Raw genomic sequence first — 11,907 nt, 5'->3', positions numbered from 1 at the left:
TAAATGGTATTGGGAAAATTGGACAGATATATGCAGAAAAATAAAACTAGACCACCTTCTTACGCCACACACCGGAATAAACTGAAAATGGATTAAAGGCCAATTTAGCCTGTCTATTGTTTTCTTTCTGTTTATTGGTTTTATTCTACCCAGCATCATTGTGTTGTCAAAATCAAAGTCATTATTAAAACACAACCCAAAAATTGTCTTAAATTTGTCAACTTAATTTTTTAAATTAAGATCATTTTTATTGATTATAGAGAGGGGGAAAAGAAAAGAGAAATAGAGGGAGAGAAACTGATTGGCTGCCTCAGGGCCTGCAGCCCAGGCATATGGCTTGACCTGGAATTGAATCAGTGAACTATGATCTTTAGGTTTGGGGGAGGATGCCCAACTAACTGAGCCACACTGGCCAGGACCATTTTCATCTAAAAGGAATCAACACATAGCTAATCCAGAGCTGGTGGTTCCGTTAAGTCATCTGGGATCCTGCTTCCCTTCGTCTTCTGCTTGGGCATTCTCAACACATGGCTTTCATACACAGGGTCATTTCCTAGACTAACATGGCTTTTGTAGTCCTAGCCATGTGTCTGCATGCAGGTATAAGGAAAGGCAAAAGGAGGCTGAGTCGTCTTCTTAGTCACAGACAACTCACTGCTTATATCACATTATAACCAGACAACTCACTGCTTATAACCAGAACTTACAGAACGATATCTAGCTACAAAGAGGTTGGGGAACACGCAATCTTTGTTCCAGACAGCAATATACTTAGCTGTAATGCGATGCAATCAGGGTTCTCTTAGAAGATGGGGAAAATGGGTACTTGGGAGGCAAAAAGACTTTGCTACAATGGCTAAGGCAATGTAGTGAAGATGTGCATTTTTTCCCCTGCTAGAATCTATGAAGACTCTTCAATCATGACTGGGAATATCCTCCTTGTGTCTCCATCCTTCCTCTATTTATTAGGGCAAAAGCTCATTTTCTCAGCCTTCTTTTTGTTTCTAGGGCATAGGAATGAAGCTTGGATCTAAGTCAGATGCTGCTAACCCCCAGGGCCTTGGTTTGGAGGTAATGTGACAAAGGCCATACCTGTGTGGAATCCATTTTTGTGAGGGTAGCAGCAGAGACATCACCCTTCCTGAGGCAGCAGGGGCAGAGGTCCATGCTCAGAGTTGTCAGCTCAGTTTGCGGGTCTGGGTCCTGGGTACAGGCTGTGGTGACTCCCGTGGAGCCATGCTGTGGTCTAATTCAAGCAGTTTTCCTGGGAGAGTAGCCTCCAAGTCTGATTTCTGGCATTTGCTTAGAATCAGGACTACCTCATATCCTTTTCTGCTTCAGCAGTTACGAAAGGATTTCTGATGTTTTGTATCTGGCTAGTTTGCTAGGGTATCTGTAACAAAGTACCACAAACTAGGTGGATTAAACAACATAAATTTACTGTCTCACCATTACAGAGGCCAGAAGTCCAAAATCAAAGTGTTGGCAGAGTTGGTTCTTCTGAACTATCTGGGCTGTGAGGAAAGGGTCTATTCCAGGCCTCAGTTTTTGGTGTGTAGATGACCATCTTCATGTTCACACGATGTTCTTCCTACATTTATGTCTGTGTCCAGATTATCCCTTCTTATAATGACACTATATTGGGTTAGGACCCCACTTAATGACCCCATTTTACTTTGATTACTTCTGTGAAGTCACTATCTCCAAATAAGGTTACATTCTGAAGTCCTGGGGGTTAAGATTTTAACATACAAATTTGGAGGGGACACAACTTAACCCGTAACACTACATAAAGACCCTCACTAATGCAGTTATATCTTGGGACTCCAAGTAGGGACAAAGTGACCCTGGTCTCAGTAATAATGCAGAAGACTGTCCTGCTCCCCACTGCCTTCCCTCTTTCCTATTGGTCTCAAAAACAAAAACAAAAACAAAACAAAACAAAAAAACCCCAAGGTTTCAAAAGTCAAGGATAGGGACTTCCGCCAAGATGGAGGCATAGGTGGATACGTCGTGCATTCTCACACAACCAGGTTGAGAGACAATAAAATATTAGCAACAGAAAACACAGCTAGAACACAGAAAATTGAACTTTCGGAAGTCTGATAACAACGAATTCTTCAGCCTGACCCGTAAGAGGGGCAAAGCCAGCAGCTGGTGGAGCAGGGTTGCACAGGAAAACTGGGTCAGAGGGACTCAGGCGCTCGGATTCCAGGCATGGGGTTGCAACAGGCGGATCCAGTGAGCGACTCAGTGAATGACCCAGTGAGCGACCAGTGACCCAGCGAGGGCACAGGGGGGCGGGTTGACTGTGGTCACCCATTCCTGCGCAGATAGACTGGCGAGGGAGCGGGCCCCAGCAGCGGGAGGCAGCCGAGGGGGCTGCCATTTCCCCCGCTCTGACCATGCCCCCACATATAGCATCACAACCTAGCAACCTGGGTGGCCCCACCCTGGTGAACATCTAAGGCTCCGCTCCTCATACTTAAAGGGCGGAACAGACCAAAAATGGCTCGGGAAGATCTCAAAGCCCCAGAGCCCATAAATCTAAGTGACCAAGACATAGCCAAACTTTCAGATGCACAGTTCAAAACACTGGTGATCAAGATGCTCACAGAACTGGTTGATTTTAGTCACAAATTAGAGGGACATATGAAGGCTAAACTAATTGAAATGAATGGAAATACACAGGAAACCAATAGTAATGGAAAGGAAACTGGGACTCAAACCAAGGGAGTGAACCAGAAGGAAGGAAAAAAATGACCAAACAGGAAAATATGAAGAAACAAGAATTCAAAAAAATGAGGAGAGGCTTAGGAACCTTCAGGACATCTTTAAACACTCCAACATATGAATTATAGGGGTACCAGAAGGGGGAGAGGAACAGCCACCAGTGGAAAACTTATTTCAACAAATAATAAAGGAGAACTTCCCCAACCTGGCAAAGGAAATAGACTTCCAGAAAATACAGGAAGCTCAGAGAGTCCCAAAGAAGTTGGACCCAAGAAGGAACACACCAAGGCACATCATCATTATATTAGCCAAGATTAAAATGAAGGAGAGAATCCTAGGAGCAGCAAGAGCTAAGGGGACAGTCACCAACAAAGGAGTTCCCATCAGACTATCAGCAGATTTCTCAAAAGAGACCTTACAGGCAAGAAGGGGCTGGAAAGAGATATTCCAAGTCATGAAATCCAAAGACCTGCAACCGAGATTACTCTATCCAGCAAAACTTTCATTTAGAATGGAAGGACAGATAAGGTGCTTCTCAGATAAGATCAAATTCAAGGAGTTCATCATCACCAAGCCCTTATTATATGAAATGTTAAAGGGACTTATCTAAGAAAAAGAAGATAAAAAAGATGAACAGTGAAAGGACAGCAAACTCACAGTTATTAAGAACCACACCTAAAACAAAAGCAAACTAAGAGGACAGCTAGATCAGGAGCAAACCATAGAAATGAAGATCACATGGAGGGTTAGCAACAGGGGAGTGGGAGAAGGGGGAGAAGGTACAGAAAATAAGTAGCACAGATGGTAGGTAGAAAATAGATAGGGGGGGAGGGCAAGAATAGTATGGGAAATAGAGAATCTAAAGAACTTGAGACACATGGTCATAAACTAAAGGGGGGAATGGTGAGGGGTGGAGGGGAATGAAGGGAATAGAACAACTGTAATGGCATAATCAATAAAATAAAAATTAAAAAAAGTCAAGGATAATGTAAAATAAATTTACTGATTTTTAAAGAAAAGGTCTTTGTGCAAATACACTGAATTTAGGCTGTTTATAACTGACTTAAGCATGGTCTATACTTGGTGGCCTCTGTTTCAGCTGAGAAGAGGAAAGACTTTTGTTCAGTGCCACAGGTTTAGCATTTTTTATTGTGGCCACTTTGGACACTGGGCCTGTGGGTTCCTTAGGTCTGATGGGGCACCACTGTAACTGTGAGGATTCCAGATGGCCATTTAGAGCACAGACTGCAACTCAGCACATTCTCTCTGAGTTGGATGTCCTTGGTATAACTGCTAAAAGATCACGGAACAAAAGAATCTATTTTTCACACATTTCAATGAAATATTGACAGTATATACATACCTACTGCCTGCCTCAGAACTTGCCTGCCATACTGTAAATCTACTTTTCCCCAGCCCTGTATACTCGTATTTATTTTTTTTAAGGTACTGTGGTTTCTTTTCTTGAGGATTTTTTCTTTTCTTTTTTAAAAGATTTTATTTATTTATTTTTTAGACAGAGAGGAAGTAAGGGAGAAAGAGAGAGAGAGAAACATCAATGTGTGATTGCCTCTTGTGCACCCCACATGGGGGAACCTGGCCCTGCCTGGCACATGCCCTCACTGGGAATTGAACCAGTGACCCTTTGGTTCGCAGGCTGGTGCTCAATCCACTGAGCCATACCAGCTAAGACAGTATTTTTCCATGTATAATGTGCACCCACATTTTTGGCCCAAACTTTCAGGGCAAAAATCTTTCATTTTAATTTTTAAATTAAACTTTTATTTATTTATATTTAGATACTTGGTTTTTGTATTCTAGAGGAATTTTAGCATTTATTTTTTAATAATATTATGGTACAAGAAATTTTATGTAACGAATAATTACAAAATGCAAGGGCAGATACAAGGTATTTCAGGTATTACCAATGTATAATATGTATTTTCATTTTTCCTGAAAAATTTGGGCACAAAGTATGCTTCATAAGGGGCAAAATATGGTATAAGTGGTTTGCTCTTTATGATGCTAACCATCATTGATGATCATTTCCTATACTCATTATTTCACCAAGGGTTCCAAAACATTAATACTTAAATTTTCAAACTTCTTTTTCATTTATTATCTGGAATATGTCTGTAAAGTGAGGCTTACCCTCATCAATTGTTTGTTGCCCTGAAGTATGTATGACTGTCTTATATGACCGCCTACGTAGCCCGTGGTGTTGGAAGTCCTATTCCATTTACTTTATCATGTACAATTTCCAGTCTAACAGTACAGAAGCTTAGCATAGGGCTCAGCGAATGGTAAGCATAGGTATCTTTATAAAAATATGAGTCCTGGCCAGCTAGCTTAGTTGGTTCATATGTCATCCCCATAACCAAGGTTGTCTCTGGTCAGGGCATATACAAAAAGCAACCAATGAATGCATGAATAGGTGGAAGAACATAGCAAATCCTCTCTCCTCTTTTTCTCCCTCTTCCTCCTTCTCTTCTCTAAAATCAATTAAAATATGAATAACCAACATTTCTGAGTATATCCTATGTCCCCGATGCTATGCTAAGCACTTTCCATCAGTATCTCATAATCTCAACAAACCTGGAGGTAGATCTTATTACTCATATTTTACTAATGAAGAAACTGGAGAATAGAAAGATTGCCCCAATACATACTTGGCGGAGGCAGGATTTGGGTCCAGTCAGTCTGACTCTGGAGTCTACTCTCTCAACCACAGGGATCTCACATAATACTTAGTGACCCTCAGAGAAAACAGCAGATATATGAAGTCAATCAACCTTCTGGAAGTGTGTGCTCAATTGAAAACAGCCTGAACATTTAACCTGAAAGGATGTGGGAGGAATTCTGTCTCTATTACTTACCAAGTTCATTGGTAAATTATTTAACAAGTTTATTATTTAACAAGTTTCTTAACCTCTGAACTTTTCTCATTGGTAAAATATAATAAAATCTGCCTTGTAGTGTTGTTATGATGGTTAAACTTAACAAGCTGTCTTGTGTTGGGCATTTAAAAAATTATAAAAATGTATTCATGCTCAATAATAAAAAAGACAAATAACCCAATTAAAAATGGGAAAAGGATTTGAATAAACATTTCTCCAAAGAAGATGTACAAATGCAAGGAGCACATAAAAGAATGCTTAAGTGTTAGGTTTTTAGTCATTAGGGAGATGCAAATTGAAACTGCAATGAGATACTACTTAATGCCTATGATAGTATAATAAAAAGACAGACAGTAGCCAGTACTGGAGGGTATGGAAAAACTGGAATCTTCCTACACTGCTGTGAAAATGTATAATGGTGCAAATAGCATAACAATTATTCGAAGAGTTAAATACAGACCCAGCAAATCACTCATAGGTATATGTTTATCCAAAAGAAATGAAAACATATATACAGACACACAAAAACCTGTGTGCAAATGTTCATAATGACATTATACATTATAGCAAAAAAGTAAAAAGAACCCAAAGCTCTATCAACTAATAAATAGATAAATAAAAAGTTGTCTATCTGTACAATGGAATACTATCCATTCATAAAAAGGAATGACATCCTAATATATGCTATAATGTGGATGAGCCTTGAGGAATTATGTGAAGTAAAAAAAGTGCAGTCACAAAAGTCCACTTATTGTATGGGTCCACTTATATGAAATATAAAGAATAAGCAAATCTTTGTAGACAGAAAATACATTGGTAGTTGCCTATCACTGGGGAGTTTGGGAATGAATGGGGAGTGGTAGGATGTGTATGGGCTTTCTTTGGGAAGGGCAAATACAAATATTCTAAAATCAGATTGTGTGATGGTTGCACAATTCTGAACATACACTAAAAAATAACTGCCACAAATATTGAATTGCACACTTTGAATGTACTGTGTATGTATATTTAAATGTACAGCATGGGAATTACATTTCAATAAAGCTGTTTAGCAAACAATATTTTTGTCTATGTGCATAAGAATTCATCTTTTGTAACCTTACCTAATTTTTATGTTGGAATTAAATATCTATTTTGAAAGGTTATCTGAATGTGAACCCTTACTGTAAAGTGAAAGATACGTAAAATTCAGACACGCTTTCAGGAAACTAAAGTGGATCATCATTTGGTCATGGACAGGAGTGACATGAGTGATGGCACTACATTTTAAATCAGACAAACACAATTAATTAGTGGTGTCATTAGGAGAGTATACAGGACCTTACTAGTGAACTTACTCCTTGTTATTCAGAGATGCTGGTCATGAACCTGAATTCAGTTTTTAGTTGTGACATAAGCTAAAAATTTTTATTGTTTTTTTTCTATTGCTATCATAATGGCCACTTAATGAACCGTGTCACTCACAGATTGTACGAGAGGCCATAAAGGTACCTGCCAGGAGAGTTTCCTCCTGTTAGACACCACTTTCTGAAGAGTTGAAAAATGGGTCATGGGTTAAAGGAAAATTCTGTGCCTTCTAAACATAGATTTACAAGTTCTTTCAAGATGTGGGCCAGCCTGGGGAGAAAGGAGGATCTGAGATCTGATGAGGAATTAAGAGATAGAAAAAACATTTGACTCCTGGCTCACCACTGGGGCTTATCCCAAGCTTAGACAGCCAGGGCTCCTGTCCTTTGGGGAACCTGTTTCCAGGTGGATTTAAACAAATTAAGAGACAGGAAAGGAAATCCAGATAATTTTGGAACTATCTGCTGTCACCCTCACTGTGCTTTTGTTCTGTGTTCATCTGTCATTTCTGGCTCCTCTGCTCCTCAGGGGCTAAAAGAGGCTGCCACTGCCCCCTGCTTAGACAACTGTCCCAGCCTCAGCTTCAGGCTGATCTTTCAGCTTTTAAAAGGCCTTGTCACCTTCACCTGTCACTTTGAGGTGGAGATTTACAAGGGACTATACATCTTACAAACACAGTCCAAGTGTATACAAATCCTTATCCTTATGCTTGTGTTTGAACATAGTGTGAATGCATTTTTACACATACACACAAACACAAAGCAGGAAGTATTTTCATTGACTTACTTGGCTGTGAAGGTCTCTTTCACACACAAAAGAAGATACTATTGTTTCTTTTGACTTCCCCCAACCTAATTCAAACTCCAAATTGTTATTATTGCCCTAAGACGGGGTACATTCTTGGGGTTGGAGAAGGGGGCAGAGATAAAGAAAGAATGAAAGCCCGCTCTTCCAGGGGAAGGAGGGCGACCGTCTGGGAATCTCAAGAACATCTTTATTTCCCCTTTTAACTCTCCGCCTTTCTGATTAAAGAGTTCAGCCCCGTTCCCCCGCCCGCCTTCAATTATCCCCCAGCATCTTTTCTCTGAAGCTGTCACCACCACTTGCTAAACCGCAGCCCCACCGTGAGCCATTAGCCCGGTTCTTTTCCGTTTCACTTTCCCCCCCTCAGTTTCTCCCTGCAAGCTTTATAAATTTCCCTTGGAGGAGGAGTGTTCAAACGGGTGGAAGTCTGAACACAATGCAACCTGAGAATTTGTCACTCTCTGCATATGCTCCTAAGTGCTTTAATCCCAATTAGGGGCGGCTGACACACGGTCCTATTCATTCCCATCAGCTCTTGAATACATTTGCCTAGAAATGAACTTCACAAATAGAGGCGCTCCTAAATGTGCCCAACAGCAAGGAAAATCGAATTGAGTGCGGGCTCATTCGGCAGCGGCCGGCAGAGGAGCGTTGAATGTGGAGGTGCCCCGAGACATTGCAATTCAGCAACACGCTCGCTGACTTTTCTTTGCACCATGTCAACCGAAAGAACCAAGAAATAAGTTGGGAAACTCCGGTTAAAAGGCAACTTGAGAGGGACTCTGAATACTTTTATTGAGCCGCTTCCAATGAAGGACTTAAAAAACAACATAAAAGGCACCACAAAACCCACCAGCGGCGTGCGGGCTGCGTCCTGGCCGCGCGATTGGAGCCTCCGCAGCCGCGGTGCACCCACCGGCCTCGCAATTAGGGGGAAAACGGCCCCGTTGCCGGCGTGTCATCTGGTGGCGTTCCCAGAGCTCGTCGCCGCCGCCCTATTCAAGCCCGGCCTTAATGTCCCACCCGCGCCTCGGGGGCTGCGCAGCTGGTCCGCGCTGACCCCGCGGCCTTGCGGGCGCAGACACCCTCCGGAGGCGCGGCTCCGGCCGCCTCAGACCCCCAGCTCCGCGGGGTCTCCGCGTTTCCCCGCGGCTTCGCCTGCGGCGCCTGACTCCCGCGGCTCCCTCCATCCCGGGGTTCGGGACTCAGCGCACCGCCGGGGTGGTGGGGGTGGAGGGTTTTGGTGACTCCCCAACAGCCTGGTCCTTAAGATCTAGGGGCACAGGGGGCAGCCAACTGCCCACCCCCGCCCCCCGCACCTGAAGCCCAGAAGCTTTGCGCGCCGGACGCCGGCAGCTCCGGAAGAGGGTGTTCCGAGAGGAGGCGCTGGTCACAACCTCGCAGCCGCGCGGGGACTCCCTTCTTCGCGGCGGAGTCGCCGTAAGTCACCGGGGCGCCGCGCTCGCAGCTGTTGGAGCCCGGAGCTGGGACCCAATCCCGCGCGGGCGGGGTCCGCCCCTACGGCGGCCGGCCCGGGGCAACGCGGCGGCGGGAGCCGGTTCCCGCAGCCGGCCCCTCGGCCCGCTGCGGCTTCGGGAGTCCGGTGCCGTTCGGTGCCACCTGTTACCGGGCCGGAGTCCTGCCCGCGCGGTCCCCAGTGGGCAGCGAGCAGGGCCGCCCCGGAAACCGCCTCGCCCCGCACCTCGATGCAGAAGGGATTACGCTTTAACGGGGCCTCTGGACGCCCATTTTAAGTTCATAAAAAAGCCGAGTGGAATGTTTTGATTGAGTCTCAACATTGTCTTTGAATAAGGCTGAGACCATGTAATTAATGTGTCTTTTTAATAAGGGACAATACGGCCGTTCAAGCTATTTAATTTCATTTAATTTTCCATCCCATTTGCTGCACAGCCCGCTTTTACTTTTAACACCCAGCTTTTCACGGCCCATCTTGCTCCACTGGGCACATTAGATTGGTTTCACCCTTGCTTTTTAGGGGAGGAAAAATAAAAGAAAATGTGTTCCTTTCCTCCTTTGTGGACAATTTATTTCACTTGGGGAACTTCAACTCTGAGCCACAGGACAGAATAAAACTCAGTGAGCTGGTGTGAATGCCTCTGGCGCAGTCCCTTTCTTCTCGCGGGGCTGGGAACCAGCCACAATTGGCTATATTAATAAATAACTTTCCTCACAGTCGGCCTTTACATGGTCCTATTGATAAAATTGTTCGCGTGTCGTTCACGCTTTTTCACTCATTAAGGAGGGCGGGGGAGGAGCCCCAGAAACCAGGCCCCGCGCTCGCTCCTTCCCGCTCACGGTCCTGGTAATTTAAACTGGGTGTCATCCCCAAGTCGCCAGGCCAGAGGTTAGAGGGACATGTTCATGGCTTCAATTTATTGCCCTCTACTCTTCGGAATGGCTTCCTCTCCTCCTCCCCTCGCCGGGCTTTTGCCATTCATGGGCCACCGGATCAAAGGCTCCCTTCTCTCCGTCGCAGGCAGCTTTCGTGGCCCGAGAAGGGGCATCCGGAGGAATAAGGGGAAAGATCAGTGGCAGCTCCCTTAGAGAGTGGCCCTGGGCTTGGTGTGGCTGCAGGGTCAGAGGAACTGCAGCATGTGGCCGCTCAGCCCTCCGAGTGCCTCTGTTCTCTGCCCCAGCAGCCGCGTCTGCACAGACCTTGGAGTTAGAGTTAGCACAGAGGCCGGCCACCCATGTATAATGTAGACCTGATACCTGGCTTGCATTGCCCCATTAAGCAAACCACGAGTTTTGGAGCGCCTCGAACCCATTCAGTCTATATAGATCATTGCGATTGACCTTCGCAACCCTTGGGTGGAAGCCGTCAGCATTATCATTCCCTTTGTAAGGATTTGGAGACTGAGGCTCTGAAGTTATTCACGGAAGGGTCCTTGAGTCTTGAGTGACAGACAAACTCAAACTGAATGATCCAGAGTCTCCTGAACGTGTCCAGTAAGGCGAACTCAGGTTTCCATCCAGCCATGCCACTGGGAAAATTTTTGAGGGCCTTATGGGACCATCTGCTGAGTTACAGGTGTCGCCACCTTGCGTCCTGCCGCTGTTGTTCATCAGAGTCATCCTATCAGTAGCCTAAGCACTGCATCTTCCTAGGGCGGAGCAGAGCCGAGCGGAGAATTCGACTTGGGGGCTCCTCCCATTTGCACAGCGGTTGGGCCGCAGACCCCAGGCCCGAAACTGAGAGTCATCCAGGCCTCGCCTGGAATTCCGCGTCGGGCTCGCGTCCAAGTACATAGGATTTGGGAAGCAGTATCTGGGATTAGCAGAGCGAGGCGGGTGTGAACAGAACTGTCACACATATCTCATTAATTACATGACTTGGCTGTACATTATGAAAATAAATGTCCCTACACAAATCGGAGACTTCTCCCAAAGAAAACGAGAAGCGCTCTGATTTCACTCTGAAGTATCCTTTTTCTAGTTCACTGGACTAAAGCAGGGGTTTCCAACGCCCACCTCGACCTCATTTCCCCCATCTTTGGTACAGGGTTTTTTTTGTTTGTTTCCTTTTTTTTTTTTTTTTTTTTAGGCTAGCTTATTGGTTATCAAGAAAGTCGCCCCAAGGATTGCTTCACCGTTTTAAACTTAAACGCAAATCAGGGTTTGGGGCAGTTGGTTGGCATGTGTGGGAGATTTGATTAAAAACCCGGTGCGCAGAACCCCTCTTCTCCCTTGGGTGTGGTCAGGGTGTGGGATACCCCGCAAAGCCGGGCCCCTGCAGCTGCTTCCCACTCTCCAGAGTCCCGCGGCCGGGAGTACCCAAGGCCAGTTACACGCAGCTGACCTCGTCTCCCCAAAGTGGTCCGGACGCTTCATATTTCAGGGCGAAACTGGACAGAGGGAACGATCAAGCTGTTCTAAATGGACGACTGGCCTGAACCCAATCCCCTGAAATGGTAATATGGTCGTTATTTAAAAAGTGTAGGTATTTTCTGGTGTTTTCCCATCAAGTACCTGCCTAATTTCTGTATGGCACACGCCAGAAATCAATAGAAGTTAACAAGTCCTCCAAACAGTCCCCATCTCTTTGTTTAATCTCCTTTACAATAAAGCCAAGGGGAGAGAATTAAAAATCTTTGAAGTGGACCAA

The sequence above is a fragment of the Artibeus jamaicensis genome, unplaced genomic scaffold (assembly GCF_021234435.1).
Source record: "Artibeus jamaicensis isolate MK-2021 breed Jamaican fruit bat unplaced genomic scaffold, CSHL_Jam_final contig_387, whole genome shotgun sequence".
Classification (NCBI taxonomy): Eukaryota; Metazoa; Chordata; class Mammalia; order Chiroptera; family Phyllostomidae; genus Artibeus; species Artibeus jamaicensis.
This window is presented reverse-complemented; position numbering follows the sequence as displayed.